General features: G+C 40.7%; 1 protein-coding gene and 2 long non-coding RNA genes across 4 annotated transcripts in view; 2 read left to right on the forward strand and 1 right to left on the reverse strand.

The window, feature by feature from the left end:
- NSMCE2 (NSE2 (MMS21) homolog, SMC5-SMC6 complex SUMO ligase) overlaps positions 1 to 21,567 on the forward strand; it is a 130,148-nt gene that overhangs the window by 105,016 nt on the left and 3,565 nt on the right. The gene's annotated exons all lie outside the window — the stretch shown is intronic.
- On the forward strand, positions 544 to 12,700 carry LOC118163178. The gene is made up of 3 exons (XR_004748891.1): positions 544 to 9,320; positions 11,271 to 11,422; positions 12,219 to 12,700. It is a non-coding gene; the product is annotated as an uncharacterized LOC118163178 (long non-coding RNA).
- Positions 1,881 to 21,554, reverse strand: LOC118163179. The gene is made up of 3 exons (XR_004748892.1): positions 21,383 to 21,554; positions 11,123 to 11,128; positions 1,881 to 1,892 (listed from the first exon to the last, which is right to left on the reverse strand). It is a non-coding gene; the product is annotated as an uncharacterized LOC118163179 (long non-coding RNA).

Here is a 21,567-nt window from a genome sequence, read left to right on the forward strand (position 1 = left end):
TTTGCTGGATTTACTATTAAAACCAACAAAGCCAAGGGTTCAGGAAATTTCTGTTAGAACCCCTAAAGCCCCTAACAGCAGTGTATCAGCTGAAGATTGCAATCGTTCTGCCTAGAATTTCTGTTGGTAAGCTCACACTGTGGGAGAGCCTGCCTTCTGCTGGGAAACAACGCAAAAGATGAAAGGTGTGAAATTTTGAAAACGTTATTTGGGAACAAAGATAGCTAATTAACAGAGATAGTGTGAGATTTAGTTAATTTAGATGAAGCATCATTCTCAAAACCGGTTCTGGTCTAAGGGAGGTCCAGAAATACTTGCAAAGCCATCTGTTACTTGAAGAAGGAGTTTTAGAGGGGCAGACCCTTTTGTCTTTGTGTTTGAATTGCAGAGAAGTGACCTTTCACGGACTCATCAGGACAAACTAATTCACTTTTAGCCCTGCACTTAAAAACCTTTTTCATGTGTGTACAAGGTAAAATGCACAGTGAGCCTTCCCACCCCAGCACGTAATTGTCTGATGTAATTTATGGTGGTGTCGAGCCAAAGGAGCTAATTAGGGAGCTGCATGGAGACTGAGACCTGCTTAAAGTCTTACCTCCCGTTTGGCCTCTGCTGGCAGGCCTCCCCAAATGGCAGAGGAAGATCGCTCCGTGGCCTTGCTGAGCTTGGCCAGAAGCAGCTGGTGGGATGCAGAGAGCAGATCCTCTGAGAGGCAGTCATTAGGAGCGAACAATGCTAATTCGTGTTGCGAGCCAAATTATTTGAAAACTAGGAAGAAATTCAAATGTTTTTAACTGTGCTTTTGGAAATATGGCAAGAATACTTGACTTCTGATGATGATGATCTCCAGAGGTCCCTTCCAACCCCAACGAGTCTGTGATCCTGTGATTGTGCAAACTTCTTTGCAGTTTTCCCTTGAACTTTAGGAATGGTCAGTGCTTTCTGTTAATCCTCTCTTGGACTGCAAAAATACTTCAGTACACTGTAACCATTTGCTTTCAAGATATTGTTTTATTGTCAGTAACAGTAAATTTTTTAATTTGTTAAAGAAACAGATGTGGTTGTTAGGAATTGCGCTATAGCTCTCCGTGTAACTGAGGACCCCTTGCCTTCCTGCTTTTGATCCAAACACTTATCACAGTCATGCCCAAACTTTTCTCCAGCAGGAGAAATGCTACCATGAGGTTGGAAATTTTTATGATCCCTGTTTTACTTAGGGGAAGTAATGTCTTAGAGAGACTGATTATGTATTGGATAAGGAAAAAGCATTCTGCAATAGGATTATGAGCTGAAGCCAGAATTCCCTGAGTCTTAAAGTCTGCTATTCAACCAAAAGCTCTTCTTGAAAACATGAAGTGTGTTTACAATGATTTGGTGGAATCAGGATGTTGTAATAGCTGTGTACATTCTGTAAATGTGATTTCACACATTTCCACTAGATTTAGAACCATTATAAATTATCGTTTTTCATGTTCATTTTGACAATTGAACTGTGGAAGTTAATCCAATGTGTTTTTCTTTTTTATTCACTCAATTGTTGCAGTCAGATTCTTAAGGTCAGGACAAATTGAGTTGAGTGTGAGGGGTAAGATGTGTGATACAGTTCGGTATATCTAGTCCAGAAATATTAAAAAGCCACATTTATTAGGTCAGCAGCTCCAGACTTCTGAGACAAAAATGGATAAACGTTGAGGTAAGGTGCTTTAAATTGTGCTTAAATAACTGAAGATTGCTATTGGAAAAACACAAAAGCAAGATGGGAGGGGGCTATTTAATTCTATACAGCTACTTTACTGACAAGGTGAAAAATATCTTGATGTGAAAAACTAGCTACATATGCTTAATTTGAAATTTGTAATTATATGCAGAATTTGAAGGTCAAATCTACATTTCTCAGAGGAAATAAAGTCATATAATCAGTAGAAGAGAAGAGCTGACTGTGTTAACCTTGAATGTATTTGCCTTAGAGGATTTTGAACAGATTGACTAAACTTTAATGACATGTATGATTTCATTGTGTCTTCGGAGAATACTGCTATTTTATAGCCTTTGTGTTTATTTCTTGCCCCAAAAATAAGCACAGAGGGATTTGTTTTGAATGTGGGAAAATGTGGACTTCAGGAAAGTAAAGAAGGTATTTTGGTAGCAGACAATGTATTCCTTCTGTGTAAAAAAAATGCATTTGTTTGTGGATAAAGAGTTGTTTCTATTAGAAAGTTTTGCCTGAAGACAGGAAAATAATGTACGGAGAGATACTTCTGAGCGTGTAGATAACTGATGTTCTAATCTGATGGCCAGTTTTAACATACGGTTTCATTCAATGCATGAGGTAACTAGCAATACCGTTTCTTGGAAGAGATGCTGGTTCACTCTTATGGCATTTACTGGCATAAACTCAGCCAGTGTTTAGATATGTGAGTAGGTGTCCTGATTTCCTAGAAACAGTGAGGCCCAAGTAAAAGGCCTAATGACCACCTTGAGAATTCAGATGTATGTGTTTGCACAGTAAATGTTAGTCAGATTTCAAGGTGTTGGTCTTTCTTCTGTAGGTTTTCTCTCTGTACACTTTTCTTTATCTTCCGACTCCGATGAATTTATCTTCCATGTTTGCTTGTTGAACAGGATTGTTGAAATGATCCTCTTTTCCCCGTTCCGATTAGTTGTGGCCTTGTTTGAGAGAAAAAGCTCAAAGAGGCAGACACTGGCTTTGTCCAAGGGGGCATGTCCATGCTGTGATCACAAGAGGGGCAGCAGTTGTTTGTGTTAAACTGGGCAGCTCAAGTACTGATAACAGAGTTTTTAGCCCAGCTCAGCCTAACATGCCCATGGAAAAATAGAATATCAGACAACACTAATGTACACCCCACTGGAGGCAGGTCGTGGAAGAAGTGTAGGGGTTCAAGAGGAAAAGTAAGGGGTGCTGCCTCTCCAGTGGTGTAAAACCAATACTAACTCACCAGATTCCCAGTTCTAAGGAGCATAACAGCTACTTCGGCAGTTTGCTGAGAGGTAAAGGGCTGTCACTGAACAGGCATCCCTGTATTTTTGTTATCCTCAGGCTCCAGAATGGCTTCTTGGTATCACTGTCAGCCTTTTCAAGGTCAGGCATACAATGTAGCTTCTCTAACTGGTGTTTGGTGTTAGGCTCTAGAGAGCATGAATATTTTTCTCTTTCTTATTCCTTGCTTGTAGATGATTGTGCAAATCTGAACAGTAGATTCTGGCCTAAGAACTGTATTTCAGCCTTTTCTACGTTTATCCTGATGTTGAAATGTGAAATGAGCTGGGAGAGAGATGGGTTGAGATACAGGAGCAAAAGAAAAGAGAGATGTCAGAAGTGGAAAGACATGTAGGATTTGCAGATAGTAGTCAAAGCCATGTTAGTGGTTGAGGTCACTCATTGAAAAACTTGTAGTTCCTATAAAGATAGGAATTGTCTCTATGACTCAGAAATGTTATATTAGCAGAGTTTTTTAAATATAGTACATGAAAGTCTTTTTTTTTCATGCTATCTCTAAAGGATCTATCATTGTATGCATACAAATGAAGCAGCCTAAAATGAGACAGTGATTAAAGCTTTAAATTAAATGGCTTATATATACACACAGAAAAAGGAAAACGATTTTTTTAATAACTATTTTCCAGTATTTGTAGCTACAGTAACGAAAAAGATATAATTGAATGAATTGGTCAACAGAGTAAAAATGTTTACTATAGCTCAGCTACTTGGTGTTTTCCGCAATGAGTTTCTAAACTAGTGTAGTTTAAGATTATAAGAATTTTTTTGTTATTATTTTCTCTTGCCTTTTTTTTTTTTTTTTTTTAATTGCAATGAGCCCACAAAATCGAAACTTCTATGAGCTTGCTATAAAATACACAAACCTATGCTAAAAGAGAGATGTACCTTAGACTCCATGAAGCCCACTAAGGATTTAGGTCCTGAGAGGGTTGGACTAAAACCAACAAGAGGCTGGGGAGACATTTGTAGGTTTAGAGATACGTTCCTTGGAGACATCAGAAGACCAGGTCACGTTGCAGAATGCCTAATGCAGAGTTGGTGCCTACCCATTCTGTACGATGAGTGGAAACATTTAATGATAGGATTTACAACACCTAGCAAGCTTGAGCACCTGTGTGCTTAGACCACCTGTGTGACCTGGACCACTAAATGAAGATGAAGCAGTGGAGGTACCTTGATCAGGGTTATGTGCCGTTAGTATGTTGTTCCTGGGAGGGACATTTACATGTCTCCAGTGAGCAATCCAAAAGCCTGAGATGAGGAACCTCATTTGCTTATTTGGGTATAGATCCCTGCCTTCCTCTGCTCTTCAAAAAAGAACAGGGGTAACAAGAGAAGACCAAGAAAAAGGTAATATTTTTGCTTTTTGCTGTTTGGGGCATGCAGCTGGGTGTTGGCACTGGTGCTGCTCTCGAGATACGGAGAGCTGCAGTTTCCATGATCCAGCCTGTGAATGCACACTAGAAAAACCCAGGGGACTATGAGAGAAGCTCAAAACTTCCTCCCTCCCTCCCTCCTTCCCTCCCAGTTGAATGCCCTGCTCTGGGAGTTGCAAAATAGTGCTCTGGATTTTTGGCTCTCGTTTTCAGCTCATTACTCCAGCTGCACAGTGACCCAACTTCAGTAGAAGATGTCAGTGTCTACATTTTCCTTAGTAGGGTTGCAAGCTACCCAAGCTTAATTACCTTGTTTTTCTATCTGAGTTATTGAAAGAAAGGGAACAGTGGCACAATTGCCTTCTCTTCCTGACGTATTTTAAAAGGAAAATATTGTCTCCTACTGTTTTGAAAGAAAGGACTTTGAACTCCAGAGAAGCCTCAAAAGTCTAAATCTTTGGTGGTAGGAGGCTTTTTCAGAATTAGACACCAAACTCCCCAAAACAAGGGATCTGAAATGCTGTCATCAGTGTTTGCTGTCTGCTACTTGAGCAGGTTTTTGGTTGGTGGTAGTCGTAGATCACTTTGCCAGGTAGCTGACTTTCCCGAACCACTGTAAGAAGCTTCAGCACCCAACTCGTCTCTCTCTCTCCTGACACAGTGGCTGGGCATCTGAAGCCATGGGTGGAATTGGCTCTGAAAATTGCTCAGCTTTACATATCCGGTACCCAAGCAAGGCAGTAATGGAAAGTTATATAAAACATACTCTGGGCTGGTTGGTGTGTCCTTTTAGTAACAACTTCTCAGGCAGAGCTAACTTTGTCCAAGGGAACCAGATAGTTATCTCAGTCTATACTGATGATTACTACACATCTTCAATTAGGTATTTGGACAATTATAACAAAGAACCTCTGTGACCATCCTGCATTAAAAGTTCATTATCAGCTCTCCCAGCCCAGAGGTACATGCCGGGGTAGGGACCCACATTGCAATTGGTGTCCCCAAAAGAGACTCTCACCCTCAGTAATTTAGCATAGCCTTATAAATTGTACTGCATGGCAAGCTGGTGTGCCATACATCTGATTGCAACAAATAGTAATTATAGGCATGCTTGAAGCAAGACTTTCATAAAACTGAATGAAAAGTATGATTCATCTCACAGAAGACCCACCCACCCATTCAGCCATTGACATGTCTGTCGTCTTCTTTTGCTTCTTCTTCTTTTTTTTAAGTTTCAAAGGGAAATAAGATGTCTGAAATATAAGACCTGCCTGAACATATTCCTCTTCAGTATTTAAATCAATTTGTAAAATAATATTTTGATTATAAGGTTTCCTAATTTCTAAAATGTTAATAACTCTGTGCATTTCCACCCATCTATTTGTGTAATAATCACAAGTATTGCTCAACGGATTAAATCTGATGTTAGCCTCTGATAAGGAAGTTTTCATCATTTCAACTCATATTTGAATATAAGTTGCTAGTATTTGTTAAGTGCTCTATCTCAAACAGCTTTACATACGGCTTTAGAGCTGTACATTATCTCCAGTTAGTTAATTTCCTTTTGGAAGGAATGTGCGATGTTGTACTGCTAACTAAGATTTCAGTTAGAAACTCATTTTTACATTATAATACTCAACCCACTTTAAATGTTCAAGTATCCAATAACTAAATCTTTGTGATGTTGCATTTCAGAAAAGATGCCTGTGGCTACCTATGCCAGACAAGTCTGCAGGATTAAAGTGGGAGTGCAGCGGGGTGGTGCTAATGCTACTGGTTTATACCAGTTTTAGTGTGTTAGCGCTGCCTGATTTCTGTTCCTTTTTCAGGGTTTTAGATCAGTGTGAGCATGCTTACCTGAAGGATTCTAATTACGTTCTCTAAATAAAATTCCCCTGCATCTTCAAAAGCATTTTCCATTATTTGATATGTGTTATTTGATTTTTCATGCATAGATGTGCTTTGTTTAAGTGTTACTTAAATTCTAAATTTTGTGCGATCAACAGAGTAGATAAAATTCTTCTCAGGACATTAGCCATGACAGCAGCAAAAGCAAGCAGGGATTTCCATCCTTCAGTGAACTATGGGTCAACAAGATCTCTGCTGAACACAGTCAACAAGACTGCCCTCGTGGACCTTATTTCATGATCAGGATCATAATATACAGTAAAATTTCCTATTTATTGCAAACAAACACACACTCCTTTTGTGATTTCATTGAGAATAGAAAATATTTCATACATTCCTTAAAAATTCAGACTTGTCAAAAATGAAGAAAGGTATAGTTGGTTAGATAATGTACATTGTAGGATCAATTCCCATGTCAGTGTGCAGATAGAATGCACGATCTATATGGCAGCATGTGATATTGTGTATGATCAATACAGATATCCCAAATGCAGCCTGAGTTTACCAAATCTAGGTGATCAAAACACCCAGTTAGTCAAAGATGTTTTCTTGTCTCCAAAATAAACTCAGCTGTTCTGGAGAGCTGATTAGTGTGCTTCGGAGACCTGTAATGAGGAAAAACTTAATTATTCAGATTCATCAGCTTGCAAAAGTGTTGGATGATGCCACATAAGTCTGCTCAATCAGCATTCCAGACCATGTGCAACCCGAGTGTTTAATAGTGGTCATGGTTTGTTTTAGGCATATGCTTGAAGGTTAACCCCAAGATTTTCAGTAATGTTTTTCATTTACTGAAGAGATCCCCTCTTCTAGACAACTGGTTGTTAATGCTTATCTGAGAAGCTTCACTTTACATACTGAACAAATTGTCATTAATTATGTAGTGTCATAAAAGTCACTGCCTCTTTGCTATATAAAGATGTGTTCTCTGCCCCAAAATGCTTGCAGTCCAAGATAAGTGAGACGAGACAATGAGAAAGCTGTTAAAGAAAAGGAGGGTGTGGAGTGAGACAAGAGGCAGATAAGATATAAAAGAAGAACTTGCCAGATAGGACTCCTGCAGGAGTAGGCCGTGAGCGTGCACTAGGACCTTCAGAGAGCTGCCACACCTGCCAAAGCACTGTGTGATTTACAGATAAAAATCACCCACTTCCCCTCTGCTTGGGCAGTGCTGGCTACCTTGATTGTCATCGTCGCTTGGTTCCCACTAAGTGTCCCTTTACTGTGTGTGTGTGTGTGTGCGCCCCATCCCTTACATGACAAACGCTCTCCAGAAGGACGGGAGCCCCGTGGCTTTCCCTCACTGCCCCCAGAAATGACTTCTGTTGTCGAAACAGCAGTAATCCCTGAACTAGTGCTAAACTAAAGCTAATAATATATCTTTGCTGATTGAAAGGAACTCTTAAAATGCTCTGCAAGTACAAACTGTGCGCACAGCTAATCTGTAGAAACAAGCATGCTGCTTGGACACCATCTCTATCGCTCCACCATCTGTTAGCTTCACACACCTATTATGTTTTGTCTTTAGTGAAGTGTTTCTTGGCTTTTCTAGACAAAGCTGTTTTTAAACTTAAACAGCTTGGCAGCTGGACACATTTTGCGGCAGTAAAAATCAGGGAGAAAAGTGGGAGGTGCATTTGACAGAGAAGGAAGAGAGCGTTCTGAGCCCAAAAGGAACGTACCCCAAAGTAGGCAGCAGATTTGAAAATAGCACTGAAGAGGTACAAGAAGACTGAAAGTTGGAAGGAAGAAAGCAAGCCATTTTTTCCTCCTTTTGACAGAAATCTGGGGAATAATGAACACAGAAGCTCCTCTTTTATGAAAACTCTAGCCATCAGAATTTCCATTTCTGGCCATCGTGTAGCTTTCTTTCTGAGGAACACCGGGTAAAATTCTCATTGCATCTTATCAGTGAGGTACCCCGAGTACCACAAAGTGAAATCAGAAGTCTTCTCTGATCATAGACAGCGTAGCAGGGTCAGAGAGCTCAGGAAATGACTTTTTGAAGAGTTCTTCCAACATATCAACTAGCGTTGTCTTTTACAGGAAAGTAGGCTAAAGTCTTTGAGGGTAAAAAATATGACAGAAATGCCAACCTATTATTTTGTCTTTGAAAAAATAATGTCATATCTGGGTTTCAGCAAAGTGTGTTAGTTTAAAGAAGTTGCTACAGACACCTACTCCAGCTTTCATTTGTTTTCCGTGATGGTTATAAATTTCTATATTGTGCTGTTGAGATGGCTGCAGTAGTTCTCTGATGAAAGACTTATCAGGGAAGATGCTTGGGGAGTCTGCAGGCCTGTGGATGCTGCCAGAGCCAGGTAAAATGTTGGGAATTTGGATGTTCCAGCAGGAACCTGTGAACTGCTGAAAACAGTGCATCTTAGGTGTTCCACAGCACCAGCAGGAGAGGTACTGAAGCAACCACATATACATGCAAAGTAAATAGTTTGCTCTGCCACTGCATTAGCAAGGAAACCACTTCAAACAACTCTCTCTACCTAGGGAAAAATGTAGTAATAATAAGCAATAGCATAAGTCTCCACTCCTTGCCCCAGAGGTTGTCTACTAATCCTTAGGAGCCTTTGCACTCTGCAGGCTTCCTTTTTCTATCCTCGTCACTGCAAAAGTATTTGTATGGGTCAGAGGCATAGTGCATGTAGAAGGAAAATATTGTAGAAAAAATGAACAGTTCTCCAATGAATCCCTTTATCTGTGAGAAGTAAACAACAAAAAGTTTATCTTCCTGAAGGGAAACAGAAGCCTGTTAAAAGAAGTTTGAAACCCGTACTGCATGCGGGTTGCTGGAAGTCCATTGGGCTGCTACGTCTGGGAGGAAACTGACTGCAGTTGTGAGGGTTTTCTTTTCTTTCATTTCAAAAGCCTTCTCTGGTTTGAGATCTCCCCGTAGCTAATTAAAACAGAAGGCAGAGCGACATTAGTTATGCACCAGAGTGGGAGTCAGAAGATGTAAGCTCAGTTCCCAGCCCTGCTACCGACTTCCTGGGTGACCTTGGGTAAGCCTCTTGATGTAGATTTTCAAAAGACCTTTGGGCCAAATTTTCATATTGAAGTTTGATTTTCAAAGGAGCTCAATATCTAGTGATTTCCATGCTGTTGATTACGGACAGAATTTCAAGCGAGCTCAGCAGCAAATGTGCTGAGCTCATGTGAAAATCCAGCCCTTAATCTTTTTCTGCCTCAGTTTCCCATCTCTGACAGTGCTGGTAAGATATTTTCCTTGTCTGTCCTGATTATTTAGATGGTAGCTCCACAATGCAAGAAATTGTCTTTTCATGAACGTGTATATTGTCTTGTACAGTCTTGTTTGATCTCTATTATGGTTTTTAGGCATTGCTACACCAGTGATATGCTTTAGAAGAAAAGAGCCTGTAATCAGAAGAAAGTTTAATTATTCTGTTAGTTTTGGATCTAGCTGAAGAGATATACTAATTCCTTTAGGCAGAATGTCATCTGGAGAACATCAAAAGCCGTATTTAAAATGAGAATATATATGTTAGCTGATTTCTCTTGTCCACCAAGGACAGTTAATCTATCAGAGAAGCAGGTTAGATGAGTTTGGCATGATTTGATCCGGAAAAAAAAATGTATTGGCTGCCTCTTACTACCTTGTTATTCTTTTGCTGCTTATAATTGAGTTGTTTAGTAATTTGCTGAAGCATATTTTCAGGTGCTGACTGGTGTGGAACTCCTTATGCCTTCCTGCCCCCCCTTGCTAAATAATGTCATCACCCCTGTAGTTCCTACTGCACCGACTCTGTTTGCACTTTTCCCACACTGCGTGCATGCTCTTGCGACATCTCTGAGCAATATAACATTCTCTGTTGGCAAAGGTATAGAGTGCTTCTTCACTTCATAAATGCTGTTTGCTTCCCCGGACCCACTACAACCCATTCCTGAAATTCCAGATCAGCACTGTCAGTGATAATCGAGCTCCTCGTTTCAAGCTCAGTGCTGTACAAGCCAGAGGCCAAATGTAGTAACCCAGGAATGCATGATTGCAAAGACTGTCACTTCCCAGGGAGCAGTGCTGACTGCTAAATGACCGCCCTGTCCACATACCTGTGGGTGTCACTAACACAGTGACTCTTCCCGGCCACGTTTGTCATCCATGGGTGGACAGCACCTCAAGCAGCTGAAAGTTCGGGAGTGATCATTTCCTATGGTGACAGAATGGGCACGCGACTCACTGCTGTTTTCTGGATTGCCCTGTACCCTCCTGTTGGAATTGTTTGTTGTTCCAAGTATGAGCCCTCTGGATTGCCCTTCTGAGACTTTATATGTTCTCATTTCTACAAAACGGGATTCTGAATCATGATCAGCCTTGCAGTGAGAAAACTAGCAGCCACTTCTAGGAAGCCCATGGTTGTGGCAGTTTTTGGTTAAGGCTGAGTGTGTTTCATCATGGGGGAGCTTATCTGTATCTTTTGCCTGTGACTAGTGTTTTCTGTTGCATTCTTTAAAAGATATTGTCCCATTGTGGTCTGTACTAAAAGGCTACTTCAGCTTCTTAATCTAATGAAAGATTTCTTAAATTGTGTTACATGTTCTACTGTTAGCATGCAAGCCATACCAAGGCAGGATTTGATCCCGAAAAATGGCTGTCAGTGCTGGTATCTGCAAATAAAAGCCTAGAATAAGGGAAATATTGAATCTGTCTTTAAAAGTTCTCTACTCCTCCCAGTCGCTGAACCCAATTCCCACACGTTTACTAGCTATAGCTAAACTTGTAGAAAAGGAGGAATTTGAACTGCCTCTATGAACTAGAGAGGCTCAGAAATTCTGACCTAAACTTAACTCTAGTCTGCAGGGCTGTGCTTAATTTCTCATGTAGAAGGAGCACTGACCATGCCTTATCTTCAGAGTTTTGAAACAGTGATTCCTTAGGGTAGTTCTCTTGTATTCTTGTTTTGTTTTCTTTCCTTAAGCAGCGCATTTATTTCGAGAGACCAAATCCTGATCTTAGTATACACAAAGGGATTGTGTGTTCCTGCTAGAGCTGATGTGCCAGCCAAAAAGCTGCAAGGGAAGCTAATAGTTCATTAAGAGGACAACAGTGATGTTACTCCATCCTGGTAATAAATAAAACATTGTAGAGGTGAACTTTGTTAGAAAGATGAGAACTGCCATGTGATTTAGCCGTGTGCTCACGTTGCCATTACTATGAAGTGCAAGTGACACTGCCACTGCTGTCCCATCAACTCAGCAGTAGCTGTGTCTTCCCTTGCTGTGCCTGTCCTTAGCTGTTCATGTTGCTGCTGCTGTGTGTTTATGCTGAGGGTATTTAAGTCCTTTCTCTGTCCCATTTCACTGCCTTGATCAGGAGAGGAAAATGCTGACATGGAGGAACCTTGAGGGCTTAAAAGCCCTCATGCTTGACCTTAGTTAAGCCCATCGCAGTCTGCCCAGTTGCCATAAAGCACAGCTATTTCCACATTTTCTGTTTTCTGCACCATGCAAAAATGTCAAGGTGAAGTCTGAGAGGCGTGTGTTGCTGTATAAATGACACCTATACAATGGTAATGCTTTTCGGATGCATGTAGCATTAATGATGATGTGCTCTTCCAGCTACACTCCTGGCAAATAATCTGCAGAAAGAGATTTTAAATAAATATTGATCAGTTTTTAAAGCTAACTACTAATTACCATCAAAAGCTACCAGGTTGCTGCAGTTATAATCCATAAATATTTATAGCTCTGGTCTTTAGCATTAGATTTTTTCTACTGCCTGCCATTCAAGAAGCCTAATCTTAAATCACAGGTTGAGAAAAGTAACTGTTCAGCTGTTCCTAACTGGTGATAGTGTTATGTTTAGCTGCACAAGCCCCCATGACATTGTTTTGAACGATGCTATATAAATTGGGATTGGCAACATTTTTTTAAATTTCTTTTAGGGAACAGTTTACTGAGGATTATTATAGTGAAGATCTGTTCAGTGTGCATAGTGTGTTTTATGCAGAATGTCTTCATACACACACATGCAATATGTCTCTGCCTTAACCTAAATGAAAACCTTGCAGTTTTGTGATTGAGCAATGGCAGATCTGTAAGTTCCTCTTAAAAAGAAAAAAACAACATAACTGTGAGCTTTGTTTCTTAACTTGTTTCAATATGATGTTAAGTGTTGTGTGGTGTTATTTTTTTTTCATTTTCCCATGTATTTTAGCAAAAGAGCACGATTACATGAATATGACTTACCAGAAACTGAGCATGTTCTTCGGTGCAAGTGATAGTTTTCTCAAAGTAAACAACCAGATATTGTGCAATTACTAGAAGATACTGGTTTCTGTATTATATTTTTTTGCTTTTAGCATGGAGCTGAGACATTTGCTAAGAATGCATTTGGAAACTACTCATAGCTGTAGTGACCTGGGGGAAGGCAGTGCGGTCTAATGAGCAAGGCAGCGGTGGCTCTGGTCATATTCCTGCCCTGTGCTTTGGTTTTCCACTGGCACAACAGTGATGGTGGTGGAACTCACCCTTTTTGCTGTGCTTTGTGATCAAGAGAAGGAACCGGGTGCTATTACTTCCACAAATGATGAGTTGCCTTAGGAGTACTCCGAGGAGGAGGGTGTCGAGGCTGCGGGCTGGAGACCAAGGGCAGGAGCAGAGCTGGAGGCGCAGCCCCGAGCGGGTCCCGGTGAGGGCTCGGGGCCATGGCTGCAGCGGGCACGAGGCCTAGGACGGCGCTGCAGTAATGGCCATGGTACGTGGGCAGCTGAACCTCCTGGCCCATCCCAGGGGCATTTCAGCAGAGGTAGTTCGGGCAGTGCAAACTGAGTTCTCATGGTGATATGTAAAATACAGCGGAAATTCATTTCTATAGAAAAAGCTTGGGACGTCAGCACAGTTTCTTTCTCTATACGTCTTAATCGTGTAACACCAGTGAGTTGTGTGGAAATAAATGGTGCTTCAACTGTAATCACTTGGCGTTATATATTTCTAACCGAAATAATTTCATTTCTGAAGTGGTTAAGAGTTCTAGAAAGCACTCTGAAGGACTGAGATGCATTACTAATAACAGAATTGCAAATGTTGCTCTAACCATTCATTAATATTCATACTGAAATGAAATATCTCGCCTAACAGTTTCTTTTAAATGTCTTGACATTGGGCTTCGGGGGATAGGAAAAAGAATCTTTTGTCCCCAGCACTTCTTCAGTTTCACTTTTCCTTTCTTGTGAGCTCACGTTTGTATTTACGAGCGATACCGTGCGCCTGTCTGTTCCCATGAAAGATGGCTGGTGCCATCACAAAATCACCACAGTCGTGTTTAGGGGTTATAGCTTCGTGCCTTCTTGCCCTGTACCTCATAAATATTCTTTCTGATGCCCCAGCACACAAACTACATGCACTGCTCTCCTGACAATGGGTCCGGTGGCATTATTTTGGTAACTTTTTGAAGATGTTTTTCAGCAGCTAGTCAGGAAAGAACCACAGTGAAGTCTTTGGCAACAAGTCTTGTGAGGAGGACTTGAAGAGAGAAACTGAACTGATAATCAGAACACTAATCTTATAGGGGTGCTCCTGTTAATTGTTCGGGCTGGCTGGGGGCTTTTCTGCTTGCTGGCTCCATAGCAGCCCCTTTGACAGGCTGCGAGGAAGCTGCTCGCAGCTCTCCTTGCTTTCTGCCCCTCAGGTATGACGGAACATTTCTGTCACAGAAATGTCTTCTAGCAGAAGCATGTTCCACATCAAAGTCTGTCACCAGTTCAGCTTTTCAGCAGTGAATGACTACAGGAATGCACAAATGATGTCCTAAAAAGCTCACAGTCACCTCCGATCATATAGGTTACAAGATACATGACATTACTTGCTGGTCAGAGACATCACAGGTATGGTGTCTGCTCATGGGCTAATATGTAAATAATTTGGCATGGATTGTTTGGAGAGCATGTGAATTAAATTTTCAGAACAGACCATCCAAGGCCTGCTAGGGACTCATGTATAAATGGATGTGGGTCCAAGGTGCTGTTAATACCTGACAGCTGTCCTCTCAGCACTCCTGTCTGGCATCAACAGTGCCTTTCTCGAGTCCACTCTGGAAGTGGATTAGGCTAAACAGCCAAAAGGCACTCCTAGTGCAGAGCGAGAGCGTCCACACAGCGAGTTAATGCCAAGTAGCTAATGCATTCTAAATTCACACCCTCGCTTATTTTGCAACAGCTTCCCTGTGTAGGCAAGCCCTAAATGTTCATGTCATTTGATGGTTAGCATTGCATCAGTGACATTCCAGTTTCTGACCACAATGTTAGTAATGGAAAGTGGTTCATCTTATAATGAAATGGTAGGTCTTTTTTTTTTTTTTTTTTTTTTTCTTTCTTTCTGGTTGTAGCTTTTGCAACTTTTTGTTTCATATGTGTGGGGTGAATTTCTTCTTCATTTTTCAAATGTGTATGATATTCTTCTAATCTCTGATATATCAGATGATGCTCTTGAAGTATGGAAATGGCCTGTATACTGTATGAAGCAGTGACTGTTAAGCCTTTTTTATTCCAAAGAGGAGGAGAAGACCCAAGTAATCTGTATGTTCTTTGCACATACTTGTAATTTAATAGCTTTTGTCTGTGTATTTTTTTTCCTCTAAGATATTCCAGTTCTTGTCTCGCTTTGCTCTTATTGTGGCATCCCTAATACTTTTGTTCAGTAGTCATATGCCTGGCACCCTTTCATGTAGACCTAGAGTTTCCTGGTTGTTTAAGTAATCTGTTTATCGGTTGGGTTTATTTTCAGCAAGCCTTTGGTGTTTAACTTGCTTATTAAGTTTGCACGTCACTGTGGGTGATGATAGTTAAGATGGAAGAATATGGCCTTCTTAGATTTTCCAGAAATAGTGACTCCTCTGAGCTTACTGATGAGCCTCCATGACACCTTTTTAGGTAAGCTTCATCTCCCCCAGGAGCTTCTTCAGATCTAGTCCAGACTGTAGGGATGAGGAAACTGCTGTTTGAAATGTCATCCACGGACTTTGAAGTGTGGATTTCTCATGTTTGTATGCAATAACAAAGTAAGCAAGAAAGCTTCCTCTGTTTTCCAACCAAACTGTTCCAGTTGCGTGATTTACAATCAAAGGTACACTTTCTGTTCACATTTCTAGGGACACAGCTCCCACTGCATGCGAGCCAAATTTCCCAAAATCTAAAGGCAAAGGCAATGTCTTGCTTCTCACTCCAAATAGTGCATGAGTGAAGGTTTCATGGGACAATTCTCTGGAGTTTTTTTTTGTCTTTTTTTTTTTTTTTTTTTCCTAGGTGGGTTTTGTAGTCACATTTTATTCATTAATGGATTAGACAGTAATTTTTCTCTACCTTCAAGTCTTGTTATATCTCCTTCACTCCCAGTTCTGTAAATGAATGTCCCAAAACACGTCCATCAAATCATAGTCTATCTTCATTATAAGGTCATTCTGGAAAACTGACATCAGCCAGCTCTACCCTGTAGTGAAAGGATAAAATGGGAACAGTATTTCCATTAGGAAAAGTGTATTTTGTAAGACCTAAAGCTTAGTGAGACAACATAAGGTAAAATACACATGTGCTGTGAATTTGATGGCATTAACAAGGAGTTTATAGAGGATAGTTGCTTTGTGCAGGATACTGTCCTTTCCTCCCCCACTCTTGTTATGTAAAGAAACTAACAATTTGCTAATTTGTTCATCTAATTTACTCTTCATACTCCAGGAAAATCAGAATGGCTTATAATCACAGGACTGTCATTTTATTTTGCATTGACATAGTCCATGTCTACATACTCCTTACAGAATTACGTGTAAAACGGGGCATATGTGAAGGACTGGTCAGTAGATTAACAGCAAATTGCTTGGCCTGGACAAGAGCAAGTAAATTTGCTATTGCAAGCTGGAGCAACATGTTAGAGGCCACCTTCCTCAGATCAACTTGCGTATTGCAACACCAGCAAGTAATCAAATTGTAATGTACTTTAATGCAAAGCCTAGTTTGGCTTGGTTGGCAAATTAAACTATCGTTTGCCTCTAGCAAAAGCTGAAAGCCTTTGAACTTTTTGACTGCAGCTGTAGCTTGCACACCTTATTTTCCCTTTTAAAAATCAAATTAAACTGTAACCTGCAGCCTCTGCGGTAAGTTTCAAGGAAAATTAAACTGTTGCTAACCTTTCTAGCAAAGATAACTGTCTCTAATCAAGCTGAAAAGTCCAGTCCTAAATTCCCCTTTCCAAGTTTAGAAAAATTCATTGCAGGAAAACTCCAGGGGCTATTAAGTACACAGCTATTACCTCTGACTCAGGAAGTCCTTGGGCATGAATAGCTAGAGACTGGGAAAGTTTATCAGGAATTTATTACTCTGTGCTTCCCCTTCTCTTTCATTCCTCTTGCAGAGTTTGCTGCGGATCTGTCTGGGAGGCAGGACAGCACACAGCTGCTCTGCTCTGGTTCTCAGGCCTGAAGGCTAATCCAAATTCAGGGCACCGACAGGAGCACTGCCCTCTCTCCTCAGCATTGCACTGGCGGTCTCAGCAGCATGTTTTGAGGAAAACAGCGATGGGGCTCGTTCCCTCCTTTTGACTTGTCCTTGGCTCTTTGGTCCTTCACCTTGTGCTAGAAGTGGCCCAGGCCCAGTCACTGCCCCTTTTCACTCATGTATCTAACTCTTGGATGCGATGCCCTTCAGCTCCCCCACTCTCGTTATTTTCTTTGTCCTGCTGGCAGGAACACTTGGCATTTGACTTGCCCTCACAACATTCCTGTTTTGCTTGGAGCTCTCAGAGATAGGATTTTTCCCAGCCTGGATGAGTTGCTGTTATTTCTATAGAATCAGCAGTACAATAGACCCTCTTGGGAGCCAAGACCATGTCTGTCTGCTGTCTCAGTCTTACAAAGCCTCAGTCCTGCACGCTTAATGTTACGCTTTGATTTCCGGGATTAGCGTCAGACTGATGGCAGGTGAGAAGGCAGAGTGGTGCAGCACAAAAGGAAAGAAATCAATTAAGTTCACATTGCAACATGTACTTACTCGTGGCCGGGTTACAGCAAACTTCTCCGCCTTAGAGAAACAGGAATCGGGTAGAAGACGTTGTTAGCCCTGGAAGCAGCGAGCAGACAGCAGTCCGTCCATCATAAAAGTGGAAATGACAACAAAGAGGAGCTTTCCTCTATTATTATTTTTTAATTTGTATACTATCCACACTTAATATAATCCACAACATGGCAGCTAATATCTCTGCACTATAGTTTTCTCTTTTTTTTAAAGTTGGCTTAAAAGTTCGCAGTCTCTCGGCAGACTTGGTAAAAACTGAGCTAAGGCACATTAGTCACTTTTTTATCAAGAGATGAAAGTGATTGAGATATAAAGTACAACCCGCTTTTAATTAAAATTGAATAAGTCAAAAACAGTTGGCAGTTGCAAAATTCATTATGATGTGTTACCAAAAATAGATACCTTTATGAGAATGCAGTTTTATTACAACAGTGGGCACTAATTACCTGTAAACATCATTGCTGAGATAGCCAGATAGAAAATGTGTTAACACGCTCGTAATAGATTTCAATTGGCTGGGACAGAAAACTAGAAACTCTTAAGTCTCTTAAAATGTCATATGTTAGAGTACCAAAATAGCCGCATGTAATTCTGTTGCTTAAGGCAACATTTGAATTTCAGGAACAATAACTTAGTGTATTCTGCATCTGGTTTTAATTTGCAAGAAAAAGCCAGTTTTAGAAAAATGTAACCTGATTTAGCTGAAATATGCATGATTTGGTGTTCCTATTTCTTCTTTCTATAGAGAAGTCATACTTAGAAACTTTTCTACATTTCATTTGGTAAAATTCCCTTTTAAAAAATATATCTTCCAATATGAGTTTACAGGCATAGATCTACAGTTTAGAACATCCTACTGACCAGTTTGGGATGTATGTATGTCTGTCACTGTGTGTCATCTCTGCAAATTTTACTTTAATTGAAAAAGTTATTTTCCTCTCTCCTTCTGTAATCTAGATCAAGCAATAACAACAAATCTGTGGGTGTTTTATCTGATTTATGCTAATTTGCTATTGACATGTTTGGGGTATCACTTGCATCATCCCAGACTTACATATTTATTATTAAAAATGTTAGCTGCTTATGAGAAGGAAATATTTTAAATAATTATTCATTTGTGCTGTGACAAAAACAGGGCCCTGATGAAACCAGGGCCCTGCTCCAGTAGGCTGCTTACAGCGTCACCGCAAATGAAGTCCCAACGTGAAGTGCTTAAGATAAGCTTGCAGCAAGAGGAGAGTTTGAATCCATGAGGATTAATATATCCCACATACCATGAATGGGTCTCAACTTACCTTGTTTCAGCCACTAAATTTGAGGCATCTCAGTCACCTCCAAAGCCAGTAAAAGAGAGAGGTAAACCCAGACAATGATTTACCCCACATAATTTCGAGACCTGAGATGTTCAAGGCAAAGTCAGGCACCGTCACCCGAGCTTGAGCTAACATTTTCAGGCTTGCATGCTTCAACACAGTCTCCTAAATTCTTGTGTCAGTACCTAAGTAAACGCATGCAGAAGTGATGAGTGAAGGGGTAACTCCTCAGCAAAGTCAAAAGGTGCTGTACGAGGTGAACACTCTTCCAGAAGAGGCCACTTGGTGCCTGACTTAGAATGCCTAGATTTAAAAATAAAACCACAAGCCGCACATTTAACTTTACCCAGCTTCTTTGGCATCTAAATATTATTGAATAAAAAATAAAAATCGTGCTTTGTAATCAATCACCTGTGCTGGATCTTGCTAGCACTGCTGCATTCTAACTTCATGGGCTGACACAACGTGCGGGTACAATCAGAGTATGTGCCAAGTTCATGAGGTGAAACAAAGTACAGCACACCTAAATGGATGCTTTCAGATGTTTTCAGCAGGAAAAGCTGGAGCTGCAGTATGTCCAAATTTGCAGATACATGAATTTAAGGAAATTCCGAATCTCATGTTCTTTGCCGGCATTACTCATAGGAAGAAAATCAGTATGGTATTTACATAAACCGGCCCATGCAGAAACTTGCTCTTACCAATGTTTGGAATATTCTTTAGCCTTACTGTCTGAATGGGATTTCACCCATCGCTTTGTATTTCAAAAGCTTCCTTTTTGGAAAAAAAAAAAAAAAAAAAAAAAACACACACACAAAACTTTTAGGGAAAAAACGTTGTATTTTCTTCAAAATACTAATATATGAATAATATATGAACACTAATATATGACTAACCCAGATATATGAGCAATCTAAAAGTAATAGAAAACTGGTAACTGATACAGGTCATTTTCTGCTGTCTATATTATTGCTGTTTCAGTATTTATAGTTAACTTTTGCCCACTTTTTCCTTCTGATTTGCAAATATTTACTTCTGTTAGGGGGTCAGTATCAGATAAAGGTACGTTAATATTCTTGGAGATGAAAGCCGTACAATTATTATTCACATCTGATACTTGAGCCCCTCTTCCTCCTGCATCTGTACCCTACTGATTGAGTAAGGCCTTGCAAACAGGAAGAGGAATACCCTTGATGCTTGCCTGCATAAGTATTTGCAGGAACATCTGGGTCAGAAACTTTCCTGAGTGCTTGAAAAACTCTTGGTATGGGATGGAGAGAAGGGCAAGCTCTCCTAAGGAAGAAGAAAAACACACAAGGGAAGAAAGCTGGCATAGCGAGAGGTGCTGTGGTGGAACGATGGCTGCAACCCCCATGCCAAGAGTCCCTCAACCAGAGACGTGCCTGCTCCGTCTAGACTAGGTGTGAGAGACTCTGATTGCTCCAAGGGTGATGTCTTCTGTTACCACCCGGAAGGTGATGGCATTGTAGAGGCATGCGGGACTGACCGTAAGTTAGGAAACACTGGTCCTTAACAGATGTGGAGGACTGAATACCAGGGATGCAGAGATGGGCTGATAGCGTGCGATAGCAGCTGCAGCAAAGGGAACCAAAGCTTACACTTTGTAGAAGGCAAAATCACAAAATAACTCTAAACCCTCGGTGTTTCCTTGTGTATCTCGCTGCCCCATAGGCAGGCAAAGCAAACACAGGCCACTGAATGATTTCATTCTCTCTGAACCCTGTGTTCTTGCCTTGCAAACTGGTTTGTGCAGCTAGAAAGAAAAATGTCCCGTTCAGCTTGGGACACCTTGAGAAATACGCCTCGGGGCACTGCTGCAGAAACACTGCAGAGTTCCCCCAAAGGAACAGAAACGTAGGGCAGGTGTTACCTTTGTATTCCCAGACAAAAATTAAAGATAAACAAATGCACTCAACTGAAAGCCTAGATTCACAATAACAGGACGAAGTTAGGAAGAGATAAAACAACGTGTAGACATTTATTAAGGTTACACTTAGCAACAAGGAGCCGTCCTTAGCCGTGCCAGTGTCTCAGTTTTGACTCCGAGTAATTAGTTTCTGCATGAAACCCGGGGCTGGCATGCCCGTGGGTACGCAGAGTTACATCTTGCTTTCTTGTTCTGGCAAAGGTAGGGACCTGCAGCATCTCGGGCCTAAGGTGGATTTCCTCCTGCCTGTCTGCCCTCCATTCCCTGGCCCCGAGCCATCAGGTGTACTGTGGGAGACTACGGTATTTCATTTTGGTAACCTCCGTAAGGTGTCTCCAGTAGTGTTTGTGTTGTCTATCTCAAATAGCACATTCCTAGCTTTTGTTTTTCACCAATTACAGTCTTGTTAAAATACAGTGGCATCACTTTACAAATGATGTATTATGATAAATAGTACAAATTCCTCTTAGAGCGTATACTGTGTATCCAGGCCATATAGCAAGCCCATTTATGCCATTCAAACACAACTGATCTTGAGGGCAGGACTGCTGAATCTGCAAAAGCTTCACCTCATCTTTTATTAGATTTTGGGTACTCAATCTACAGGATACTGGTCTTTGGTAAACTCGAAATGGGAAAACCAAAGACTTTACATATATATTTAGGCCAGCTTGCTTTCTTTTACATCTCTCCTTTCTAACATGGACCATAAGTAGCTACCAACCAACCAACCAAACAAACAAACCAAAAAACAACAACAAAATGGCTGACATTAAAAAGTCTACATTTTCTTCCAGAGACTGTAGCATGGTATTTTTTGCAGTATAGGGAGTGGATGCAGAAATATGTTGTGGCATTTAGATATTGCTGTGAGATAATGCTTGGCATATTCTGGACTTTATTTGCTTATTTTAAGTATTGGCTATCTATATTAAATATTAAATGAAAATTGTCTTGTTTCCTATTATAG

Source organism: Oxyura jamaicensis, chromosome 2 (assembly GCF_011077185.1).
Source record: "Oxyura jamaicensis isolate SHBP4307 breed ruddy duck chromosome 2, BPBGC_Ojam_1.0, whole genome shotgun sequence".
Lineage (NCBI taxonomy): Eukaryota > Metazoa > Chordata > Aves > Anseriformes > Anatidae > Oxyura > Oxyura jamaicensis.